The following is a 26678-nucleotide window of genomic DNA, read 5'->3' as shown; positions in this document are numbered from 1 at the left end:
AACGTGCCAACCTAAACCATAATGCATTCAGCTTTTGCTTTCCTTCCCTACGACACTTTGGTGTCTTGTTTGCACCCAACTGTTTGTTGGTGGGTTTTTGTTGTTTCATTTTTCCTTATGCCGTTTCACCTGGGAGATGCTCTGGGGAAGTAGCTCTCAACCTGCATTTCACACCACAGCTGTCTCATGGGTGTGAATTTCATTTTATTTTAAGCTGGAGTGTTTGCTGCGCTCTTGGTTGGAAAGGAAATACAACTTTGCCTGTCTTCTGGAAACAGGATCCTTACCAAGAAGGGAATATCTACAATTCCTTTCCTTTATTTTTATTCCCCCAGCTGTGTTGCCTGCTTGAGCAACCCGCGTGAACAGTTTTCCTCACCCTCCCAGAGAGCATCTGGATGCTGCTGGAGTGGCAAGGCACAGGGGCTACCGCCACAGCTTGTCTCACAGCTGGACCAAAGTCACATAAACCTGCAGGTGCTTTTGGGAGCCACAGCAGGAGTTTGATGAGTAAAACAGCTCTGAAGAGGCAGCAGCTTCCTCCCTGCTATGGGACATGTGAGCTGTGCTGAGGGGTGTTATCAGGGTGGGACTGGGGACATGTGCAGGGTTCCCACCAGGGAAAGATGTTTCAGCAACGACAAGACCTGTGCTTTCAGCATGGTGCTTTCTTCCAAAAATATGGACAGGTAGATGCTGTCGGCTGTTGAAGTACCATGTACCTCTCTGTGACTGACAGGGACTCTTTCTGCCAGCCCACATCAGCACCCCGGGTCTGGCAGCTGCTCACTCCCTGTGGAAACAACTTGTGTTTTCTGTGGGAAAGGTAGATGGTGATGGAAGATGACAGCAATGGTAATGATAATGGTGAAGGTGTGCTCACTGACATGTTTCTTAAGGTCTTTGCTCCAGTAATTAAAGTTTCCTCTGTTTTTCAGCCTTAAATATTGAGCACACCAGTTTATACGGCTGTATTCTTGTGATTGCCCTTAAGCTTACAGGCTTTTTAGAAGGGAAGGATCTTCACAGGAGCTGGCAGTGCTGGCCTCGGGGTAAGGATTTGGCTTGTGGAAGAGCTCATGCTTTCTGAACATGCAGATTTTAGTTTGATAACTTAAAAAAAAAGAAAAAAAAAACCAGCCCCAAACCCCTTAAAAACAAAAAAGGAAACCCCTCCTTATCTCTCCTGAATGTTTGTTAGCTTGTTGCTGAGAACTCTCTGCGAGTGTTTTAGCATATTTAAATGAGACTGTTTTAACTTTATCCCTAGTAAATAGCAATTAAAAGGAAATCAAAGGATTTGATTTTTTGTTTTTTCCCTAACTACAGAAAAACTAACAGTTTAGATCCTTATTTCGAGTCTCTGAAGACTTGAAGTGTTCAGCTGTTTCGCTGCTCCTCTGCCCATGTTTCATAACAGGGACGAGGCTCACTCTGCTCCTGGGGCAGCACCTTTCCTTCCTCCCAAGGCCCTGCTCTGCTACGAAATGGGGTGTGGATTAAGAGATGGTGCAGTGAAAAAAAGTGTAATTAAGGTGAAATTAAAGTTCAGTTTACTTTCTCACCATCTGCCAACAGACCTGCGCTCAGAGGGATGGGCTGTGGCTCCTGAGGGTGGCAGTGACCCTTTCTCAGCCCTGTGAGATGCTCCTCAGCCCTTGGTCTGTGGGTGCTGTTGGGTGTGGGGAGGATTCATCCAGTTAAAGGATATTTTCAGCTCATGCTGTACATGGGGAAGATCATTTCTTACAAATGTCTCTGTTATTGCTACCATTGCTTTTAGTTAACTGGCAGAATATTGAGTGTTTAAGGATGCGTGGAGATGACTCTGATGCTTTCTTCAGTCCTGTGTCTGGGAACTGAAGCAAAGGCTCATTTCAGTTGTCATATTCACATCCTTCATTTCTCATATCCAGTGCCTGGAGACTGCTATGAGGTACTTAATTATTCATGTATTAAATATATATTTGGAATTGATCTAGCACCTTAGGATTTTTATACCAAGCATCAAATATCCTTTAGGATTTTTCTTACCTAAACCTCTGCCCTTTGGACCCAACATGTTTGGAAGGCAAAAAGGCGTCAGCTGAGACAAAGAACAAATGGATTTACTGGAGTTTGAAACATCCCAGGTGTTAAAGCAGGGACTCGGTCCATGCACGCTCCAGAGACATCTGAGGTTGGCCAACAGGACTCGGCTCCGCTTGTCTTTTGGGGCAGGACTGGGTGGCTTCAAGCAGGAGTGTGTTATCAGGAGCAAAGGAGGAGGGAGCACTGCAGAAAAGGAGGGGCAGCTTTTAGAAAGTCGGGCATTTCAAGGTGATCAGGCTCCATCTTCATCATCGCTGCTAGCCAATCACCAGGGGACTGGGAGGCACTTACTGTAAGGGCCAACACTTTGTAAATAAAACAGCTACTGGAAATATTCATCACTCAGTGGTGGGAGAGAGAGAACCCTCCTGCCCCTTCTCTGCACATTACAGGGAAGCTGAAAAGGCCACGTACCTGTTTTCTCTCCTCCCATGCGGGCCAGCTTTTGAAGCAAAGTGTAACACCTCTGGAACACCCCCTCGTCATACTGTTTTGGGAAGTAAGAAGTTCGCATCCGTTAACTTCCAGAAATAAGAGGTTAATTAAAGGCAACAGACTAAAATAAGCCCGGATTGAGCTGGCTTGGTACATTAATCACCTGGAGCTATAGCATTCAGCATTTTCACACGATGGCTAAGGTTCAGCAAGATTTTTTTGGTAGGAGAAAATACCTCAGAAAGTGAGAAGCCCATGGTTCAATAGCCAGGGGTTGTCACCTCTGTATGCTCCTAAATTAGGGGTACCCTTGGGATCAGAGAAAGTGTCATAAAATAATTAAAGAAGGGTAAATGTAATGTTGCATAGCAAAGTAGCCTGCTGCAGGGCTATCGCTGATGACAAGAAACTCACGGTGACGTGAGAAAATTCACTTTCCACACCAGACAGGTCAGTGCTCCCTCCCACTGATTCGCTATCTTTAATAACCAAAATGATTTCAAGCTGTGTGTAGGCAAGCAACTGGACTCCATGAGGCAGCAGAGATCCAGTGATCAGCCCAGTCCTTCAGCCCCATGACTATGGCTGTGACTGTCCTCAGGGGCCTGCCAACAGGTAAGTTGGTTTCACTACCGAGGCACCCAAGTGAAAGAGGGCTGCATCGCACTCACTGCTGCCACGGACGCATGATTGGTTATTGATGGGAGGGAGCGTGACACCCATCTTCCCCATGGCTTGGGACAGGGAGCATTCCCAACGCGATCATGCAGACCAGTCTCTCTAAATCCACATAAGGGGTGCAGGGAAATAAGCAGGGATTACCAAAAGAAGTCCCCAGAAGATATTATTGACTAATAATTTGTACTAGTCTTACTGAGGATTGCATTTCACTTTGCACATCAAAACATGCCTTTGCTTGACTATAGCAATGTTGTGACTTCAGAGTATGCTTCCCTAAATATTCACAGGGAAGTGCTGGTAAATGGTCTATTGGAGAAATACATATTAAGACTGTTCAAAGTATGTAAACCCAGGGATTTTTTAACACCCTGATGGCAGGCAGCAGTGGGTGGCTTGTTCTGCAGGACAAACATGTCTCTGATTTTCCTCTCCATTTTTAATGATTCTCAACAGGGCTTTGCAATTCTGCAGACTCTACATGGGCTTGAAAGCTGAGCAAGATTTGTAGCTTGCACCAAATCCAAGACAACGTCTGTGAGGGTATTTGCAGGTAAATGTGTGTATAAGGCTCCTGAGACAGAACCAAAAGGGAGTTATTTTTCCATGTAGCCTACATTGCTTTTTCATACCCAAGGCCTAACACTTGGAAAACTCATTCTGTAAGCTGCTTTCTGTGAAGGCAGGTATCACACAGCATTTTATACAGAGCTGGGCAAAATTATCTTTAAGGATTGGGTCACTATGGTAACCGTTTTTATCTCAGAATCAAAAAGTGGTTATGATTGTAATTAAAAATGTATGCTTTCTACCAAGAATTATTGTGAATTATAATTCATCTTCTGTTGCATACTACAGTTATTTTTATTGCTCCCAAAGGTATCAGCATCTGTCATAACTCAGCAATGTAACACTTCATACGGAGAGACCATAACCTGCTTTGAATGTACTGTCAGAGGCTGTGGTCAATGACTTCAGTCTCTTAAATACTTCAACAGACTCCAGCAGAACACCAGAAATGTTTTTTGTTCTTAGAGAGGAAAGCATTAGATAAACAAGGCCTCCTGAAAGCTCGCATTTCATCACAACTAGCTGCATACCCTGAGCCCAGTGATGTGGAGAGAGGGGTCCAGGTTTGCTGCTGTAAGCAGGTGAGTTGACCACAAATTCAGAAGTTTTTTTAATAAAAAACCAACAAAACACCACCACATAAACAATCAAACAAAACAAAACAAGGTACAACCTCCCAGCTTTGATTCCTTGGGTGTTTTTGCCCATCGCTTCTGTTCCCAGGACCATAGCCATGCATGGAAACCTTGGCAGACTGCTGTTTGCAGTAAAGCACAAGTAAATCACTGTGGCTGCCTTTAAAAACTATAACTTAAATAACAGGAGCATCGTGCTCCACGTGGCTACGGCTGAGCTGGTGGCAAAGCTGGTTTTCAATTCAAGAGAAGCAAACCCATGCTGGCGATTAGGGGAGCTGCTTTGCCTGGCTCTGTCCACAGAGGCTTCACCGAGGAGAGAAGCGCCCTACTAATACAAACCATTTCCAAGGGGATAGCAGCAGGGTGGCCTCTTCCCTGTCCTGGGTCTGCGCCAGGCCAGGACACTTAGCAGGATTTTTGGCACTCATCTCTAGTATTCTGTTTTACTGGAGGCTACAGCCTATTCATTCTTCACCTAACACATTATGGAGCAAATACCTACATATGTTTTATGTAAATAGTAATGTAATTGCCTAAAAATTTCTTTTTTTCCACTCTTTCCAAGAGGCAGGCAGAACAAATGTTTATTTTCCTAAAAATGCATAACTTTCAACATTATTTTGGGGGAGGGAGCTTATTTCTTTGTAATATATCTGTGAACCCCCATGGACTCCTGATTTTTTTCTCCTGAAAGTGGTTTTACTGCTCAGTGGCTGCAGCTATTCCAGCAGAACACTGTGGAAACATGTGTGCAGATGGATCCTGAGCATTACACCCAGGATGATGACAGTCTTGCCCACAATAGCACAGCCCCTGCCTGCATCTCAGGGCTGGCACAGGGATGCTCTCAGCACCAGCTACAGCTTTCCCCTCACACAGGCTGTGGGCTTCCCAGGTGAACCTCTTGCACCTAGAGAAGGTAAATACTTAATAATGACCATAATAGAATAAAGAGACAATTGATTTCATTAAGCCTGGTGTAATAATTAGTTTAATCAGCTGAAGTGCAGCTCAATAAAGCATACTTCAGAGATGGGTCAGCTTCAGCGTGCCGTGCTGGTGGCAGTGGGAGGGCTCTGCAGACCTGTGCTGTGGTGCTTCCCAGGCATGGAGGGACACAGTGCTGGGGAGGCAGTGTCAGAGGGATGCCCTCAGGGTGGGTTTCCCTTACTCTACAGCTTGCCCTGGCGCAGCTCAGGGACAGGACTAAGTGCAGGGCAGCTCCTGAAGCAGGATGGAAGCCTGTGGCTTTGCCCTTGGCATCCATCCATCAGCTCCACCACGGAGTAGCAGTAATTTGGCCTTTCCCCTACAGGCTTTTCCCAGAGCCTCCCTGCAGCTTCCCTGTTAGCAGCTCAGGATAGCGGTTCAGTCCCAAAACCTAGGCTGGTGGCTGCTTTTATTTCTCTCTTCAGTTTTTGAATTATCTGTCAATTTCTGTTTGTTTTTTCCTGCTGGAAAGGTCACAGCTAAGCTGCAGTTCAAGCTACCAAAAAATGTCCTATTTCCCCAAGTGCAAGTGGGTTTTGCAGTCACAATGGTTTTAATGTTGAGCAGTGTCTTCAAGTGTGGTATCTCTTGCAGAGGTTGGATCTCCTGAACTGTCATGTGTTGCTAACCCCTCTGCCACCCTCATCTTTCTAGTTTCACTATGGCAGTTGTTTGCTGGCATAGCCCTACCCTTAGATACAAGAAGTGATCTTATCTGTGTTGAGGCTAAAGACTACGGTTTTGGTTTACAACGTAGGGTATCTGCAATGTGAAATCCTGCTTGCCACCAAGGATGTGCATCATAGTCCCAGTCAGCGGGAACCACACCTCCTCCCTCCATAAATGGCAGAATTGAGACATGCTGCAACAAACAGGACAAAACAGTGCCTTAGTGCTACAGCCTCGAAGCAGAAGAAAGGATGCTGAAGCTCTTTATCAGGTATTGAGAACCAACCTCATCCTCCTTCCTCTCCTGGCAGTGCTTGGGGTCAGGCACACAAAAGCACATCAGAGAGGGTTTGGAGGGGAGGAGGAATGCTGTGTAGCACCATGGCTTCAGCAGTCCTCATTCTGAGCTCTTAGGAGCCCTTGGTAATGGTAATTACTTGAGATTGTGAAGACTACAGCTATCAGAGTGATGGTAAGCTTGGAGGAGCCTACTTCGGTCTGAAGTACATTAGCATGCACAGTATGGGAGAGCCAAAATCAGCATGATGCACCCCATGTTGTGGAGTGAGAAGCAAATCCTGTCATTTGAGCTGGCTACTGGGATGTAGCAGCCCTCCATCTACTTCAGCCTGAATTCATTTCCTCATTCTCTGGAGAGAGTAAGATATGGTGGTCCTTGCCCATGGGGCATCAGAAAGAAGGAAACAAAGGGATTCGCTTGCAGAGGTCCTTCACCAGATGTACTCATGGGAAAGAAGGTGTGGATGCATTAGTTGCTGACGCCTCTGACAGATGTTGCATGTGAACAGATGACTTGTGCTGAAAGGTAAGTACCTGAACAATCAGAGCAGCCATTTGCAGATCCCTGGGCAAGTTTAGTCTTCAATCCCTGTAGAGCCACCCCATGAACCAAGTGAGACAGAGATCCTGGGAAGAAAAATGGTGCTTGGTACCATACGCACTGGAGAAGGCTGCACTGCACTGCAATACTAACCGCGATGCTGTGTCCTCACTTCCAGCTTCAACACAGGTACTATTCTTGCCAGGCATGGAAAAAAACCCAAAACAAACAAAAACCAAAACCCCAAAACATCCCAGCAGCTTTTAAAAATAAGATGTATTAAATTTATTTAATTGCAATTTTTTCATCCTGGCTTTCCAAGGTGAGTTTGGATCCAGACATCCCTGCAATGCGCTCGACCTCTCCAAGCATGCAGACCTGCATGACGCAAGGTCAGAAGCTCTCACTGAAGATGCCAGCCTCCCATTACCCATTTTCTACACAAGCCTCACAGTGGAGGTGGCTGAGGCAAGGGGATGCTCATGCAGATGGGGAACATACAGGTTGCACCTCCCTACCGCTCCCACCACTCGAGATGCCATGTCAGTCTGTGGGACCTCAGGTTGGTAAGCTCCATTTCCTTTACTCTCCCTACCCCCACCTCCTCCAGAAAATCATTAATGTGAAAGAAGAAGGTTTGACAGAGCTCAGTCCAATGTGCATGAAGAATAATTGCACATTGGGGCTTTCTGTGTTGCAGCCCCATGGCTGGTTGGGAAGGCTGCTGCATCTTCAGTAATGGAACAGGACACCTGAGATACCATGCTCCTCCGTCCTACAGGTAGGGGTGATTCTTTAAACATTTCACGTGCAAACTGGGCACTGATTATCTAGGCTTGAAGTATTTGTATGCATTGCTTGACATCCTGACTTGTATGGGGAGAGGAAGAGGGATGAGTGGAAAGACGAGGTGTGCCATGCGGGACATTTCTCCCCATGAAGTAAGCAAAGCCAGCTCTCTATCCCCCAGACATTACGTCACTTCCCCATGTTTCCGCTGAGGTTCAGGCAGCACCAGCCATAGAAGTCTTTTCTCTTTCCCCAATCTATAAATACTACTCAGGTATTTCAGTGTCATCGTATTCTTGCATTCCTAAAGCAGGTCTTAGCCCCACTCATGGGTCAGGAACCGAATATGAGACAACAGAAAGCTTCACATCACTTCAGGGAGGTTTAAACACCGTCTAAATAATGTGACTTCAATAAGATGTGTGTGCAAGAAAACCACAGTGTGCACTTCTCTTTCCCTTCCTCCTTATCACTTCTTCTTTAGACTTACAGTCTTAAAGAAACTTTTCCCTTGATACTTACTGTAGGTTGGATGTTTCCTTACCTGTGTATAACAAAAAAAAACACCCCAAAAAACAACCAAAACCCCTACAAACAAACCAGGACAGTGGTGTCAGCAAGGCCAAGCCATAGTCACACCTTGTGGAAGCTTGTGCAGGGCAGGAATGCCAGGCAAAGGGCTGGTTTTCAGCAGGGTGGGATGCCCAGGTCTGTAAGCAACTCCTGCAACACCAAGACATAGCACAGCAAAACCCACTGAGGTCACATAAGGGCAAGACTCACGGGCAGGGGCTGGTGGGTTTAGGACTATCAGGAGCAGCAGATGAAACATGTTGGGACACCCTCCCCTCTGCCTGTGCCTAAAGCCTGCCTGCAGTTTCAGTCATTGCTGTATAACCTTTACCGACACAGTCTGGATTTCTGTTGCCAGAAAGCCAGGGCTCTGGGCAGCCAGGTGCTGTCTTTATGGCCATGGGCACTAACATCACGCTGTGACTTACTTAAATTACACATTCAGGCTGTTTTTTTAGGCAGCAGTCACAAGCACAGGCCTCTTTCAGCACCTTTTATTCAAAGGTAGATAGTCAAAAGACTCTTCCCACTTCGTAGATGTGCTGTTGCACTCAGTGATGGGAAGCATCATTGTAATCACCTTAGTGATGCTTCTGCTGAGGCTTAGAAAATTTAGTCTCCTGCTGTCTTACCCTCCACCCTAATCTGCTTCCCCCTGCTCTCACCAGCACAAGTAATCTCTGCCTCTTTGCTGAATAAATACAACAGGAAAGGGAAGGGAAACCCTTTGAGAGTCTGTTCCTTCACCTAAGGAAAATGGATGTGTTTTGCCATGGGGCTGCAATCAGTGGCCAGAGCAAATTGTGTGTGTCTCCCATAGCAAGGGCCAAGGCACTGATGGCTGTTGTTCATCCACTCGGGCCTCCTAGAGCAGGGATGGAAGCCACAGGGATGCAGGGGGGCATACACAGCTGGGAATTATGAAATCTAATAATGGTTCCTGTAATATGCTATAGGAAGTGCATCTTGTTCATGCATGCTGCTGCCACCCCAGCTGCATGCTGGGCTCCTGTTATGTTGAAAACTGCCTTTTTGTTATCTAGGACGAGGCAACAGGATATCAGTGGATGTATCAGTGATCTTTGATGGTTATGTCTCTGTGATGATTTTGAGATGTTTAAAGCTCACAAGGGTTATTTCATCTGGTTGCATCAGGGCAGCTCCCAGAGTTCCCAGGTCCTTCTGCAGCGACTCACTGTGCAGACCCGCTGCTTGTGAGGACTGGTCCTGTTTAGTGTTAGTGCTGGCGCAGGGATAGGGGGACCATGGTTTTTTAGACTTAACAAGTCAGATCGAGAAAGCTCTGAGAGGAGTTTCCAGCAGGAGATTACACCAAATGCTGCTGGGGATGGATTTAGCTCTGCGCATCTGCTGCAGGGTGCTCCCACTATTGGCCCAGATGACTGGACTGCTAGAGTTGTGATGGTAAGGCACAGAGAGATTCAAATTCCCATGCTCAGGAGACAAGATGAATGCAGAAGAAACAGCTGAAAATAAATTTTGCACAATGTGAGCTACTCATTTATAAGGTAGCGATGGGCTGATTTGCTGGGTAGCTGAGTACTTGCCAACTTCGGGGCAAGCTATTTCTATAAGTGAGCATGAGGGCAGCCAAGGTAGGTGCTATCATTATATATGGGCAAAAACCCCAGCGACCTGTGGGATCTTTGTACTCAGGTCTGAGTGACAACTTGTCACTCCTCCAGCAAAGTTTGCATAGAAACACGCTGCAGCAGCTCCATATTTACTTAACAAAGAGGAGTCTGTTCTTTGGTTTGAATTTTATTAGCTATTCAATGGGACTTACAGAGCATCATACTGCAAACCTGACAGTCTCTGAACATGGGGTTAGAACTTGCTCCGCTTGTACAGCCAGTTGTGAAGGTGTTCAGGAAAGTATGCTGGGCTGACTGCGCTGGCACTGATGATGGTGGGCTGGTCCTTGGTGGCCATGGAGCCTGTCCTCCACCCCTTTGCACTTTCCCTAAGCCAAGCACTTATCCTTTGGGTGATGGGAATACGTTTTAGTCAACTTTTTCTAAATGCTGGAGCATCCACAAGAGGATTCCCATCTACAGTTTTTCAACCGTTACATGTAGGGGAAAAAAAACAAACCCCAACCTAAACCATATCCTGCAAATGGCTTCAGGAAACTGCTTACTGGTCTGGTTCCCACCTCATAAAAGAAGGACAATGGGTGCACCTGGGGTTTTCCCCCTGCTTCTAGAGAAGTGAGTTATGTTACACTTGCTACTGCTGTTTCATTTGCCCAGGCTTTGGGCAAACAGCCTGGCAACTACTGAATATGCCAGAGACCCAAGGCCCCAGCTCAGTTGTTCATCCCACTTTATAAAATCATTTAATAGGAAATAATTTAAGCATGGACTTAAGTGCATTGCTGTATTGGGACTCAGGGGCAAAACCTGCTTGATTCAGTTCATCTGAAGTAGGTATTTATCAGAGGCTGTGCAAAGCCAATGGCGTTTTGCCTAAAGTATTTCATAAACACCCTGTTGGTGATAACTTGGACACCAGCGCACAGGCATTTTCTGAAACAAATAAGGATCAACCAGCATTGTGCTGGATGAGTCATATGGGAGAGGGGGAAACTGGCTGATTTTGCTCTTTTTAAGGCAGTCGGCCATGCCGATGTGAGTGGCAAATGGAGGAGATCCAGGCAAGAGCCAGCCACAGCGGAGACCATGATGGCCAGCTATTCATTTTGGAGGAAAATTGGCAGCAAAAGGGATCTGGTCAGCCTTAAGCTCTGGCAGCGTTCGTTTTAATTTTGTTGAGCTGACTCCTTAATTAAATGGTCACTTTATAGGGAGAAGCATGGGCTGTGCGGTAGCAAAAGGCGGAGGCTTCCATCCCAATTCATCTAATTCTTCTGAATGCCACCAGCTGCTGTATCCCAGCCATGGGATAATTTTGCCTCTAGTTTTCAACCTGCATCCAGACATTTTCCTTTTCCTAAGGGACAAATTAATTCCTTTCCTGGACTTACTGTGAGCTATAATGTGGCTGTATTTCAATGCCTCTTATGAACCCCATATTGAAGGCAAGCATAGTAAACATGTGGGAAAAGAGCTACAGTTTACTTTTTTCCATGTTGAAGGTCTTGTTTCTTTCTCCCTGTGCCTGGGGCTTTCTCTAGGTCTCAATCCGGCAGCCTCTCCATCCCACAGTGCTCTTCGAAAAGGATAAACCTCAGACGCATGAGAAATAGAGTTGTGTTTACACCACTAAGATGCAGTGTTGGTTCTACACAATTTTAAAGCAACATTTTGGGAAGTCATCTCTATAGTTGTCAGTGAAAATATGACCGACAAGGCAGGACTGGGATTGCCTCTATGGATGGGGCTACCAGGGAAAATAGTCAACTGGAAAACTTTGGAGCTGACCTTCTTAAGGGCATACAGCAAACTCAGAGTCACTCATGGCAGGGGAGAGTACAGGGATGGATTTTTCAGATCCCGAGTGCTTGGTTTCCATCAGCTCACTCAGGTGATGGGAACCTGAGGTTTCTCATGTAAGCTGCTCCTCAATGGGGAAAAGCATCCACGTCCCAGTGAAACTAAGCAATAGGTACGTGCATCTGCCTGCACACGTGTGATGCATGTGCAGACAGTAAATTCAGCAGTTTGCCCCCCCTTATCGTAGCTGATGCGACAGCTGATGTGCATAACCAGTGCTTCTTGCTGACTACTGTGATTCTGGGGAAGGAAAGCCAGATTTGCAAAAAGGTCCTGTCCTGGGTTCAGCAGTAGCAGTCATGTTTTTTCCTTTGTGTTAGCTGGTGCAGTGCTGTGTTTTGACTTCTAGTTTTGAGAACAGCGTTGGTGAAGCCGATGTTTTCGGTTGTTGCTAAGTGATGTTTACCCTGACCAAGGACTCTGTGAGGCTCATGCTCTGCCAGGGAGGAGGGGAAGCTGTGAGGAAGCAGAGACGGGGCGCCTGACCCGGGCTAGCCGGGGAGGTATTCCATACCACAGCACGTCATGCCCGGGGTGGGGGGTAACTGGGAGTTACCCGGAAGGACAGGAGCTTCCGGGTGGAACTCGTTTTCTTGGCCGGTGGTATCGTATTCTCTTCCCTTGTTATTTTCCCTTATCATTGTTTTAGCTGATAGTAGCGGTGGTGATTTGTTGCTGGACTGTTCTTGTCTCAACCCGTAGGAGTTGCACTCTCTCGATCCTCCTCCCCGTTCCTCCGGGAGCGGGGAAGGGGAGAGCCCCGGTGCAGGGAGGGGGGGGGAGACGAACACGGACCTTGATTGTTGTCAGCTTGGCACCACTCACTGGGAGTGAGTGAACAAGTTACCTGACTGGGTTTAAACCACGACAGTTCTTTTTGGCGCCCAACGTGGGGCACGAGGGGTTGAGATAAGAACAGATCTGACTGGATTGATAGTCACTCGTCACAATGCTGATTTATTGGCTCTCAAGGTTTTTCCTCTTGATCTCACAGTTTCAGTATACCATATCTTACGTCCATCCGGTATTGGCTGTATTAGTGTTTTTCAAGTGTGGGGCTTGGGCTAAGGTTTTTATCCCATTGTACTTTATGGTAATGACTTGTAATACAATAGAATCATTGATCATGAAACTGATCTGGCTTATGTTCCCAGTGTGGTCACCACCTTTATACTTTGGGAGGTATATGATGGAGGTGCTTAGCAATTACACATCTTTTTTCTCCTTCTCAGGTGCTCAACCTGTGAAGGAGACATCCTTTTACCCTCCTAGTCGTCCCCCCAGACCATTTACATTTGAGAGTTTCGAATTTTTTAAATGGCCTTTTAATGCTCTTGAGACTTGTTTGCTGATGGTGACGGGAATCACCATGCTAACACGCATACAGAGTGTGTTTTGCCCACTACTGATTTCAAGAGTTAAGCAGATTCAGGTTTGGGTCTTGTCTGGGGTCAAACGACGATGTAGGAGGACCGAGAGATTTTCCCAGAGGCTGGACAGCCATGAGTGGCAGGGTGTGTGGGATAGTATGGGCAAGTATCTAGGTCAGTGGGCCCCCCCAGTATTTTGGAATTTCACTACCGAACAACTGCAAAATCCAGAAGAATTAGTAAAACACTTAAATGAGGTGTGTGGTCATTCTGGCCATACCAGAGATGGACAAATCACGGCAACGTGCTGGGGCTTGGCCTATGCTTACAGGGCCTTGTTCAACACTATCCAGCACCTTCAAAAGGAAAAGAATGTCGGCGGATTTGAGGGCAAAGCGACAGTCGCTACTCAAACTTTGGCTGCAATGAACTGCGCAGCTACCCCAGTGGCAAGTACAGCAGCTGCTCAAACTTCAACTGCAACAGACAGCGCGGTTACCCCAGCTCCAAGCACGGTAGCTACACCACCCCCAGCAACAAGTACAGTCGCTACTCAAACCACAGTGATAATCACTGCAGCCAAACCAGAGGACCAATTCGTACCAATATCGGTTGCCCCTGTACGCAAGAGAACAAGCAAAAAGGAGGCAAAAAGGGTGAAGCGAGATGAAGAACCAATGAATTCACCACCCGGTCCAGAATCTGATCAGGAGTCATCCTCACATGACGAAGAAGAAGAAGAAGTAACTTCTCGACCTCGGACCTCAACCGAGCTGCGGAATATGCGAAAAGATTTTACCCGTCAACCAGGGGAGCACATCATCACCTGGTTACTCCGATGCTGGGACAATGGGGCCGATGGTCACGAACTAGAAGGTACAGAAGCCAAGCAGCTGGGATCACTTGCTAGAGAAGGGGGAATTGACAAAGCAATTGCAAGAGAGAAAAAGTCCCTCAGCCTTTGGAGGAGGCTCTTGGCAGCTGTGAAAGAAAGGTTTCCGTACAAGGACGATGTTACGAGTCGTTCGGCCAAGTGGACTACTATAGACAAAGGCATCCAGTCTCTGAGGGAATCGGCCATCGTAGAGATGATCTATCACATCAAGCCGAATAACGGGGATACACCTATAGATCCAGATGAAGTTGAATGTACACGACCCATGTGGCGAAAACTTACACGGAATGCACCGTCATCATATGCCCATTCATTGGCAACAGTGACCTGGAATGACATAGTACCACTAACAGTGGATGAAATGGTTCATAAACTCCGAGAGTTCGAAGACAATCTCACTCCTTCCATCATCTCAGCTGTGAAAAAACTGTCCCAGGACCTCGACAAATTGAGGGACGATGTATCTGATTTATCCAGCTCCTCACGTGTACCAACACGCGTCTCAGCTATTAACAAAAGACGTCCTATTGTTCAAGAGAGGAGATACAGAAGGTATACGCCACGGGGTACCCTATGGTTTTACCTGCTGGATCACGGAGAAGACATGACAAAGTGGGATGGAAAACCTACTTCAGCTTTGGAGGAACGGGTGAGTGAACTGAAGAGGGGAGCAAGGGCCAAGACTGATCGTCCCATGAGAGCTACGGCTTCAGTTTCTGGTGAGCAGTTTCCCAGATGGAGTGGAAGAGCTGATTTTACTCCAGCTCCTGTGATAACGAAGAATAATCCCTTTCAACACGACTTAAGTGTCCAATGCTGTGACGACCATTAGAGGGGCCCTGCCTCCAGCCAGGTGGAGGTAGGGGACAATCGGATTTACTGGACTGTGTGGATCAGATGGCCTGGCACATCAGTCCCACAGAAGTATAAGGCTCTAGTAGATACCGGTGCACAGTGTACCCTGATGCCATCAAGCTGTCAAGGGGTGGAACCCATCTATATTTCTGGAGTAACAGGAGGATCCCAAGAGTTGACTGTGCTGGAGGCTGAAATCAGCCTGACTGGGAGGGAGTGGCAAAAGCACCCTATTGTGACTGGTCCAGAGGCTCCATGCATCCTCGGCATAGACTACCTCAAGAGAGGGTACTTCAAAGACCCAAAAGGGTACCGGTGGGCTTTTGGTATTGCTGCTTTGGAGACTGAGGAAATTGAGCAGCTGTCCACCTTGCCTGGTCTCTCAGAAGATCCCTCTGCTGTGGGGTTGCTGAAAGTTGAAGAACAACAAGTGCCAATTGCGACCACAACAGTGCACCGGCGGCAATATCGCACCAACCGAGACTCCCTGATTCCCATCCATCAGCTGATCCGTAGACTGGAGAGTCAGGGGGTGATCAGCAGGACCCGCTCACCCTTCAATAGCCCCATATGGCCAGTGCGAAAGTCTAATGGAGAATGGAGACTAACAGTAGACTATCGTGGCCTGAATGAAGTCACACCACCATTGAGTGCTGCCGTACCGGACATGCTAGAACTTCAGTATGAGCTAGAGTCAAAAGCAGCCAAGTGGTATGCCACGATTGATATTGCCAATGCATTTTTCTCCATTCCTTTGGCAGCAGAGTGCAGGCCACAGTTTGCTTTTACTTGGAGGGGTGTCCAGTTCACTTGGAACCGACTGCCCCAGGGGTGGAAACACAGCCCTACCATTTGCCATGGACTGATCCAGACTGCACTGGAACAGGGGCAAGCTCCAGAACACCTGCAATACATTGATGACATTATTGTGTGGGGCGATACAGCGGAAGAAGTCTTTGAGAAAGGGAGGAAAATAATCCAAATCCTGCTGAAAGCCGGTTTTGCCATAAAACGGAGTAAGGTCAAGGGACCTGCACAGGAGATACAATTTTTGGGAATAAAATGGCAAGATGGACGTAGACAGATCCCCACAGATGTGATCAACAAGATAACAGCAATGTCTCCACCAACTAATAAGAAAGAAACGCAAGCTTTCTTGGGTGCAGTGGGGTTCTGGAGAATGCACATCCCAAATTACAGTTCGATTGTAAGCCCTCTCTATCATGTGACCCGGAAGAAGAATGATTTTAAATGGGGCCCTGAGCAGCAACAAGCCTTTGAGCAAATTAAACGCGAGATAGTTCATGCAGTAGCCCTTGGACCAGTCCGAACCGGACCAGATGTAAAAAATGTGCTGTACACTGCAGCTGGGGAGAACGGTCCTACCTGGAGCCTCTGGCAGAAAGCTCCAGGGGAGACTCGAGGTCGACCCCTCGGCTTTTGGAGTCGGGGATACAAAGGATCTGAGGCCAGCTATACCCCAACTGAGAAAGAGATACTGGCAGCCTATGAAGGGGTTCGAGCTGCTTCGGAAGTGATTGGCACTGAAGCACAGCTCCTCCTGGCACCCCGGCTGCCCGTGCTGGGCTGGATGTTCAAAGGCAGGGTCTCCTCTACACATCATGCAACTGATGCTACATGGAGCAAATGGGCTGCACTAATTACACAACGAACTCGAATAGGAAATCCCAGTCGTCCAGGCATTCTAGAAGTCATCATGGACTGGCCAGAGGGCAAAGATTTCGGAATGTCACCAGAGGAGGAGGTGGTGCGTGCTGAAGAGGCCCCACCATATAATAAACTGTCAGAAAGTGAAAAGCAGTATGCCTTGTTTACTGATGGCTCTTGCCGTATTGTGGGAAAGCGTCGGAGATGGAAGGCAGCTGTATGGAGTCCTGGACGACAAGTTGCAGAAACTGCTGAAGGAGAGGGTGAATCGAGTCAATTTGCCGAGGTGAAAGCCATCCAGCTGGCCCTGGACATTGCTGAACGAGAAAAGTGGCCAGTACTTTATCTCTATACTGACTCATGGATGGTGGCAAATGCCCTGTGGGGGTGGTTGAAGCAATGGAAGCAGAGCAACTGGCAACGCAGAGGTAAACCCATCTGGGCTGCTGCACTGTGGAAAGATATTGCTGCCCGGGTGCAGAACCTGGTGGTGAAGGTACGTCATGTAGATGCCCATGTACCCAAGAGTCGGGCCACTGAGGAACACCAGAACAACCAACAAGTGGATAAAGCGGCTAAGATTGAAGTGGCTCAGATGGACTTAGATTGGCAACATAAAGGTGAATTATTTTTGGCCCGGTGGGCCCATGACACTTCAGGCCATCAGGGCAGAGATGCAACATATAGATGGGCCCGTGACCGAGGGGTGGACTTAACAATGGACACTATTGCCCAGGTTATTCATGAGTGTGAAACATGTGCTGCAATTAAACAAGCCAAGCGGTTAAAGCCTCTTTGGTATGGAGGACGATGGTTGAAGTATAAATATGGGGAGGCCTGGCAGATTGACTATATCACACTGCCACCAACCCGCCAAGGCAAGCGCCATGTGCTTACCATGGTGGAAGCAACCACCGGGTGGCTGGAAACATACGCTGTGCCCCATGCCACTGCCCGGAACACCATCCTGGGCCTTGAGAAACAGATTTTGTGGCGACACGGCACCCCAGAGAGAATTGAGTCAGACAATGGGACTCATTTCCGGAATAACCTTATAGATATTTGGGCCAAAGAGCATGGCATTGAGTGGGTATATCACATCCCCTACCATGCACCAGCCTCTGGGAAAATCGAACGGTACAATGGGCTGTTAAAAACTACACTGAGAGCGATGGGTGGGGGAACTTTCAAGCATTGGGATACACATTTACCAAAGGCCACCTGGTTGGTCAACACCAGAGGATCTGCCAACAGGGCCGGCCCAGCCCAGTCAGAACTTTTACATATTGTAGAGGGGGACAAAGTTCCCGTGGTGCATATGAAGAATTTGCTGGGGAAGACAGTCTGGGTTATTCCTGCTTCAGGTAAAGGCAAACCCACTCGTGGGATTGCTTTTGCTCAGGGACCTGGATATACTTGGTGGGTAATGCGGGAAGATGGGGAAGTCCGATGTATACCTCAAGGGGATTTGATTTTAGGGGAAAACAGCCAGTGAACTCAATTGTATGCTGTTGCCTGCTGTGTAATGCTTTTATAGCCCATCAACTAGATGTCTCCAGGTCACCAGCGACTGGCCCTGACTTCCCTCCAGCCATCATCCCAACAGAGAATGAACTTGGAACATCATGGACCGAATGGACTCGGCAGCATTATAGGGATTGGTCCATGCACTAAGAAAATGATTTTTTTTTTTCCTCTTGGTCTGTATGTATATGGATGTATATATGTGGGAGAGCGATGGTGTATTGAAAATGTGGGATCTGAGCACGACGTGAATGGTATGGAATAAGGGGTGGATAATGTCCTGGGTTCAGCAGTAGCAGTCATGTTTTTTCCTTTGTGTTAGCTGGTGCAGTGCTGTGTTTTGACTTCTAGTTTTGAGAACAGCGTTGGTGAAGCCGATGTTTTCGGTTGTTGCTAAGTGATGTTTACCCTGACCAAGGACTCTGTGAGGCTCATGCTCTGCCAGGGAGGAGGGGAAGCTGTGAGGAAGCAGAGACGGGGCGCCTGACCCGGGCTAGCCGGGGAGGTATTCCATACCACAGCACGTCATGCCCGGGGTGGGGGGTAACTGGGAGTTACCCGGAAGGACAGGAGCTTCCGGGTGGAACTCGTTTTCTTGGCCGGTGGTATCGTATTCTCTTCCCTTGTTATTTTCCCTTATCATTGTTTTAGCTGATAGTAGCGGTGGTGATTTGTTGCTGGACTGTTCTTGTCTCAACCCGTAGGAGTTGCACTCTCTCGATCCTCCTCCCCGTTCCTCCGGGAGCGGGGAAGGGGAGAGCCCCGGTGCAGGGAGGGGGGGGGAGACGAACACGGACCTTGATTGTTGTCAGCTTGGCACCACTCACTGGGAGTGAGTGAACAAGTTACCTGACTGGGTTTAAACCACAACAGGTCCATAGCAGATACAGCCAGTGCTGGAGCCAGGACTGTACTTGTGAGGACTGTGGGCCGGCAGCAATGTGTGAGTACACAGACAGCACTCAGAGCTATTCTGGATTTCATGTTTGGCTTCCGTCTTAAAATCAATTAAATATCTCTTCATCATGCCTGGCTCTTGGCCGAGGACAGCTCAGCTGCGATGTTCCCAGGACGAGGTGCGTGCCTACTGCATGGCTTGTTTTCCTGGTGAATTTAGCAGGACTTCTGCCTAACCAACACACAGAGCTGGTCTTTAAGGGGGCAACTGGTTTCAAGCACCCCAAATGCCATCAGGTCCTTCCCTGCAAGTTGCCTCCTCACTGTTTAAGACTAGCACTGTTGGCTCCTCACCCCATACATGACACTGTCTGCCTTAATAGGATTATAACACCATTCTCTGAGGATGGACTTTTATTTTGTCTTGGAGGTTTATAACGCGCTGTGAACTCTGGACTCAAGCTGTTGGAGCAACTCAAGGAGAATAAAAGCTCCTTGCAGTAAGGAGCCTGGTGCTACCAGTGGGGAAATCCTTACCCCCCAAGGCCAGCCGCTGCTGCGGCACTGCTGATTTAGCTTGCTGTATCTTGTGCTGCTTTTCGGGGGTGCAGTTGGTAATGACTGCTGTAGTGACTTTGTGTAAGGGGATGACTTTATTGAGATGCTTAATCCTCAGCAGGTGCCACGCAACGTGACACGCAGTTATGTCTTGGAGGTAATAACGCCGCATTGATGTTTTACTGTGCTGTTAACCCTCGGTGTGATGAGGTATTGCAAACATCGTTTATCTTCTGCTCCGCTACTGATAATGCGCTCTCCTGCTTGGAGCCGTCTTGCCAAAGCAATGACTGATACAATGCAGGAAGGAGCTCTCATGTCGTGGCCATGGTGTTTTATATGGCTCTTATTTTCCACACTTGTGGTTCTGCCTCTGTTCCAGCTCCACGGAGTCTCGCAATGCAAAATGAAGGATCCGGCCGCAGGACGTAGCATGGCCTTGCTTTATGGTTATGCCTTGCTGTTGCATAGATCTCTTAAGGTCTCTTACTTTTGTAGCTGTTCCTGCCTCTTTTCTTTGTTAGGCTTAAGGCAGAAAAATAACAAAGAGGATCATGGCTTTCTGTAAGGATTTACATTTATAGTTCATGAAATATTGGCATAGTTCCCCAAAAAGCAGGATAGAGACACATTTGGATCACTCTGTGATACAGTTCTCATGTTGGAAGTCTTTATACAGTGCATGTTGCATCTCCTTGGTTCTTCCCCTGTCAGTGAAATTGGTGGAGTTTTGACTACATTTTGGTGGAGGACCAGGATCACATGTGTCCTGGGTTCAGCAGTAGCAGTCATGTTTCTCCTCCTTGGTAGCTGGTGCAGTGCAGTGTTTTGACTTTCGGCTCGGGAACAGAGCTGATAACAATGATGTTTTGGTTTGGCCAAGGACTTTGTGAGTCTCATGCTCTGCCAGGGAGGAGGGGAAGCCAGGAGGAAGCAGAGACAGGACACCTGACCCAAACTGACCAAAGAGGTATTCCATACCACAGCACGTCATGCCCAGGATGTAACTGGGAGTTAGCCGGAAGGGCTGGGAGACTGCAGGGTTGGAGGAGGTGTCGGTCGGAGCTTGGTCGGGCTTGGGGGGCGAGTTATCGGTCAGCGGGTGGTGAGGTGTTGTATTCTGTTCCCTTGTTATTTCCTTTATCATTATTATCATTGGTGGTAGCAGTAGTGATTTGTGTTATACCTTAGTTACTAAACTGTTCTTATCTCAACCCGTGGGAGTTGCATTCTTTTGATTCTCCTCTCCGTCCCTCCGAGAGCAGGGGGAGGGCAAGAAAGGGGGGGGAGGTGAGTGAACGAATTACCTGACTGGGTTTAAACCACGACAACATGCATTTGGGTAATGACTTGTGTAAGCATGGAATATTTTCACGATTATGATTTTGGACAATTGGGGAACTTTTCACAGGAATTAGAAGCTGCTACTGGGACGTGATCCAGTTTTACGTATTAAGTTCTGATTGACTGAAGTATGAAAAATTAACGTTGATGAAAATAGCCAAAAATTTAAGGTACCACCTTTATCCTGATTGTGTCATCACAACACTCAGAGCTTTGTAGCTTACAGACCTAGAGCTCATCTTACAGAAACCTCGATGGCATGTCACTCTTGGGAAGTCACTGCTATGGCTGCTCCTGCATCTCCTCCCATTCCCTCCTTCCCTTCCCACCTTATTGGTAGCCTTGAAGCTGGATCACCACCGCTGGGCAGGAACATGTGGGTATTTGGATGGCATCTGATGGCAAAACAGGCACTGGGATTGCTGATTTTTAAGAGAGGCTGCTCACTCTACAAACTGACAAACTGCTTATCACCGCCTTTCTTCTAAGCTGTGGCTATACAGCTGGGTTTGTAATGTGGGGATGTGATGCTGTGCTGGGACTAACACCACACTGCTGGCATCCTCTGTACCACGGCACCACTCAGCCTTGTGCTGAGGTGTTATTCAGAGGCAGACTGTGAGGGCTGATACCCACCTTTAATACCACAGCATCCAGCCTCTGGACGACCTTCAGTAGTTCCAGGGCTCTGCCACCTTCATTGTTAAAAAATGGATTTGTAAACGAAGAGGGCAGGTTGCTAAGCTCTATTCCTGCAGTATCCACTGTGTGGCAGAGATGGTGTTTGCAAAAGGTCCTAAATCCTGCTAGGAGAAGCTGACCAAGCAGAAATGCAATGTTCATCTTGCATTAAGGAATTCTTAATGCACTGAAGATACAATATTACAGTACTCATCTCTTTTTAGTCTATGAGGGGAAGCAACGTGGGTTATCATATGTGATAACATCCACGAGCTGAATTACAGAGCTGTCAGCTGTGGGACACTGAAATGACAGCCCTTTAAAGGGCTGTCAGGCTCTTATTGGACATTTGTATCAAAGCATTCATTTTAGTTTCAGGAAGACAAATTCACCCATGTCTTCCCTTTCTGCAGATCTCCTTAATTTAAAGTGCTGCTATCCAGTAGTAGGATACATAACAGAATGGCTTTCTTGAAGCTGTCCACGCTGCAAGTAAAATCTCCTCCTCTCCCAGTGGCCAGAGCTATACCAGTGCCATACCCAGAGGCTTTAAGCAGGGTTCCCAATATGTGGAGGCCTTTTGTAAGGCCCTGTGCCTTCCACAAAATGCTGATCTTGGGGGATCTGTGTACGATGCTCTGAAATAGCCTGACCCTGCCCACTGAACAGCCTTGGGCAGCAGTGAGGTCTTCTGGGGTTTGGCAATATGCTGGCCTGGTACATTCAACGATTGCTCACTGAAGTGATAAGGAAAGAAGGGGCACTGTCCACATTACCATCAGTGCTGAGCTGGGCTGGAAAGAGCCTCGCTAGGTTCTATACAGAATAGACACCAGTGTTTGGCTTCTTCTTGCACCCACCCTCCCTCCTGTGGCTGAACAAGAGGTTAAGCCATGCTCCCATTGCGGCACCAGTGAAGGACCCCTGGCATTTTGTGCAGCAGGACTCGGAACGCACTTAAGACATCTAACGGGTACAAGTGCAAATCAGCTGCCTAATCCAGCTCCAATTAGACTAGCCTGGCTTCTCACCAGCCAGAGAAGGTTGGGCACAGTGTGGCAGAGTTTCCCCTATGCCTGCTCATAGCCATTAAGTCTCCATTACAGGAACATTGACTTTGCTCTGCAAATGAAAGATAATGTCTCCTTAGGAAAATAAATTAAAGGGGGGAGAAGGAGCAAAACAAAAAGAACCCTTCACACTGCAATAGCATTTGCAATTAAGAACAAAACAGAACAGAAAGCTCTGAACCTTGACTTTGGGCAGGAAGAAAGGGCCTTCTCTAGAGCCCCAGGTTTCTGCAGGCACAGTGTGGCGGCTGCTGTCTTCACTTTACATCAGAGCATGAATGCTGTTGTTTCGCCCCTGGTATCAACAGAGCTCGCCTGGTAAGTGGGTGGGGTATTGGGATTTATATTATAGAGAAATTCAGGAAAGATTCAGTTTTTTGTGGTTTTCTTTTTCTCCCTACAAAGCTTTTGAAAGTCCACTGGGGACCCCTAATGGGCTTCATCTGCTGCTGAAGCACATGCTTCAAAGCCAGAGCTGCACAGCTTCTTTAGCCATCTATGGGTTTGATCATTCCAATGGGCTTTTATTACAGGCAGTAACGCTTTCTTACCCCTGCCAAAAGAAAAGTCACCTTTCTGGGAAGCTCTGATAGCTCCTCAACAATTTTGGTAAAACAGCATTTTAACAGTCAGAAAACACAGCAGCCACATCAAACAGGGACACCCCTGGAGATGCTTTGTGCCCCCTCTGTAGTGTGTAAGATCCCTTTATGCCCTGAACAATGGTAGCATAGCAGACACGTCTACCTTGCCCAATGGAAAAGTCTGCAGAAGAAAAGTGGTTAGAAGTCATGGTTGCTGTGAAAGGCACTGGGAGGAATAATCCTGTGGGGATTTTTAAGGACATCAGTGACAGATAGGCAGGCGCTCAGCCCTACATAAACTCCCACTGCCTAGTCCCTATTCCTGCACACCTCCCCTCGCTTCTTTGCCCCCCAGAATCTCTGCTGCCCAGCTTTTAAGGCCCACACCCAGCTGGACAGCCTCCATGACCAAAACCCATAGTCCCCCTGTTGCACTCAGCCAGGCCTGATGGGAACTGCTGCCTTCATGGAGTTTTGCCCTGGTTTCCTGGTGCCTCTGCTGCTGGGGCCAAGCAGGACACACAAATACTGCAGCCTGGTTTAGAGGGGTTTTATCCCTAATACCTTGCGTCAGCTTTCCTCCCTCCTATCACAGAAATGTGTCATCTTTCCCAGACCAGCATTAACATCATTCTACTTTTTCCTCCACAGCCAAATCCAACAGCATGGTTGGTTACTGGGAGTGGGTGGCCACACCAAACCCACCCGAAGTTTAGGCAGAAAAATGTTAGAAATGCAGTTGGAGTAAGTCGCCCTCTTCTCTTTCACACCTCCATCCCCAAACCCAACTAAATCAGAAATATCTGTGCTTTTTAAGTGGCTTCTAACATAATGAAAGTCAATTAGAGTGATGAAAATGGAGCTGATAACTGCAGGTTTTCATTACTGACTCTGTGCTACATGTCTTGTTCTGGGTCGTTTGCAAGGAAGTAAGGGTGCATGGAGAGGCAAGGATGGTTTTTTTTAAAGCAGTTAAATTGCCTCCAATTAGCAACAAAACTGTAGTCAAAACATAATGTGAGGATAATAAATTGATATTTGCATAGTGGAAATGCTACCAAAATGTACTTCAAATAAGCTGAATTAGATTATAATTAGAGCTGTGTTTTGGGAAAGAAAATCCTTCTAATTGCCTGTGTGCAGGCAGTGCCAAGGAGGAGAGGGCTGGCAGCTGCCAGGGAGGTCGAGCCGGCACCACATGGAACCAGTCACCCACAACTAGGGGCTGTCCCCTGAGAGGGGAGGGGATGTCTGCATCCACTGGGAGCTGGCACAGCCCTGGCGAGGCAGGTTGGTGAAGGAAAAGGGACAAAAGGAAGGAGGAATGTGAATGTGCGTACCTGCGGCCATCAACTGCAAAAACATGTTTTGTGGGATTGGACTGAAAGGAAATCCAGGGGGAAATTGTACAGACAGCACTTAGGGTGGGAGACACTCATGTGGAAAGCACTGGATGATAGGTCTCCTCTGGTATCAGACCATGTGAAGGAAGTTACAGCTGAGATAAAGAGAAAACATCATGCTCCAAAACAGATTTTTCTGAGAAAGTGAACAAAAGAACAGACCAAATGAGTAACGTGCTGATGTTACACCTTGCCACTGAAGTGAAGGCAGCATGAACATGGAGGCTGACTTGTTGCCTCGCATCTGAGAAGTCTCACAGTCGGTGTCAGTGCCCATTTTGGTGCACGGTAATGACAAGGTTCAGGTGGGAAAATCAATCAGTGCACACAAACCTGCCTCACTTGCTTTGGGGGGGGGGGGGGGGGGGGGGCAGAAAAAGGTCCTGTGAAATACGATGACCATGATCACTGGGGCCTCAGGATATTCCCTACTCAAATACCCAGGTTGGTACGCATGGTGCTTGCTGGGATAGTGCCATACACTGCACTTGGGCAGCTAACAGCATCATCCTGGAGCTGATGGCAATGGGAAAGGGGTGTGAATTCAGCCATCACCTATTGCTGGGGGCAACAGGTTGGTACAGCTCTCCCTGACCATGCTTGTATGCCCTTCTGACATTGGCTGCTGTGGGTAGGGAGGGTGGAGAAAACAAGGAGTATGACCTGGGGGTAGAGGAGAGGTGGCAGCAGACACCAGGGGTCCAGATTTCAGGGGGGATTTTGGGACAGCTCCTCACACCATTAGCCTCGTGAATGCTGTTTTGTGGGGTTAAATACAAGGTTTCCTATTCATAGGCACAAAAAAGAGGGTACCACAGCCCTGGAAAGGATGCCCAGTGCACTTAACTGGTGCATGTCTCCATAGACGAGACATATAGCATAGGTCTAGCTCCCAAATCAGGAGCTCATGTGTGTTTACTGTATAAGAAAAAAAGCAGGTATGAGACATGATGCAGCGCTAGCCTCATGTCAAGGGAAATACTCTCCTCCTGTGAAGGGCCCTGACTCAGGGCCCCAGTCCACAGCTGCTGCAGAGGCCATGGATATAAGCTCCTTTTGGAGCTGGCAAATGCTGTCTCGCTTTTCTGCTTGAGGGGGAGGGAAGAGAGAAACTCGCCTGGTGCTCTGCTCTGCTGTGGGTCTTGTGGTACCAGGTTTAATAAAGGGATGTGTAGGAGGGAGCACAGAAGGGAAAGAGAGAGGAGGAAAGCAGGCAGGGGGAGCAGGCAGCTGCACTGTCAACAGACAGCACTGGTCTGCAGCAGGGGCTGCCAGGGACGATCTGGGGGAGGCAGGAGGACATCCAGCCCCAGGTCTCCTTTGCTCTGTCCTCTCCTCTTGGGAGCAAGAGGCAGAGCTGGCCCCAAGGAGCTGACAGCCAGGCAGAGCAGAGGCAAAGCCTGACCATCCCTTTCTTAACGTCTGTTAACAGGCCCTCAGGGTGCTGTGCGCTGGCATGTTGTGCCTGGGGGGGTGCCCCACAGGGGTTGCCAGCATTGCCCTAAAAAGATGCTGAGGCTCACACCCACAAGAGGATGCAGACATAGGAGCCTAAGCAAAACCCTCCATGCTTTTGTCTGTAAATCACAGTGCATAAGGAATTATTGGAAACCATAGCCTGACCTCTGCCATGGGCTTGCAGTCCCATTTGCTCCCTCAGCAGCAGCCCCTGGGTGTTGGGCTCACCAGTGTGGCCTCAGGAAGTCAGTGGGAGCACAGAACCTCATGTAATGCAACAAGTGAGATGGATAATTATGGTTAAAAAAAAAAAAAAAGAGATTGCACACCAACAAAAGCAGCCCTGGGAAACAATTTTATTGCTTACAAAATGCTATGGATCTTTGTTTAGTGAGTGCACTTCCCGTGAAATGCAACTGCTCCCACTGTGGTTTTAAACTGAGACCACCCTGAAAATGAAGGCAGTTTCCATTAAATTGAATTACTTTTCCCTGAAACTGGCATGGCAGTGGTAACGTTGGTAAAGAACAATAGCTGTTAAGTGAGAGCATTATTTATATTTTCTGTTAAATCACTCTTATTTCTATTATGAATGACATCATGCATGCATGTCATGCTGAT

General features: G+C 47.7%; 1 protein-coding gene and 1 long non-coding RNA gene across 2 annotated transcripts in view; both read left to right on the top strand.

The window, feature by feature from the left end:
• Nucleotides 1-26678, top strand: part of TRMT10A (tRNA methyltransferase 10A) — a 296095-nt gene that overhangs the window by 98417 nt on the left and 171000 nt on the right. The window lies entirely within an intron of this gene.
• LOC133275472 (uncharacterized) lies at nt 792-4068 on the top strand. Its single transcript, XR_009745541.1, has 3 exons — nt 792-1052; nt 3041-3141; nt 3661-4068. It is a non-coding gene; the product is annotated as an uncharacterized LOC133275472 (long non-coding RNA).

This window comes from Pezoporus flaviventris, unplaced genomic scaffold (assembly GCF_033815535.1).
Source record: "Pezoporus flaviventris isolate CSIRO_AGI_PZ_B2104156 unplaced genomic scaffold, CSIRO_AGI_Pfla_v1 ptg000002l, whole genome shotgun sequence".
NCBI classification, from domain to species: Eukaryota; Metazoa; Chordata; class Aves; order Psittaciformes; family Psittacidae; genus Pezoporus; species Pezoporus flaviventris.
Note: the sequence above shows the minus strand (reverse complement) of the source record. Positions and strands in the feature narration are given on the sequence as shown.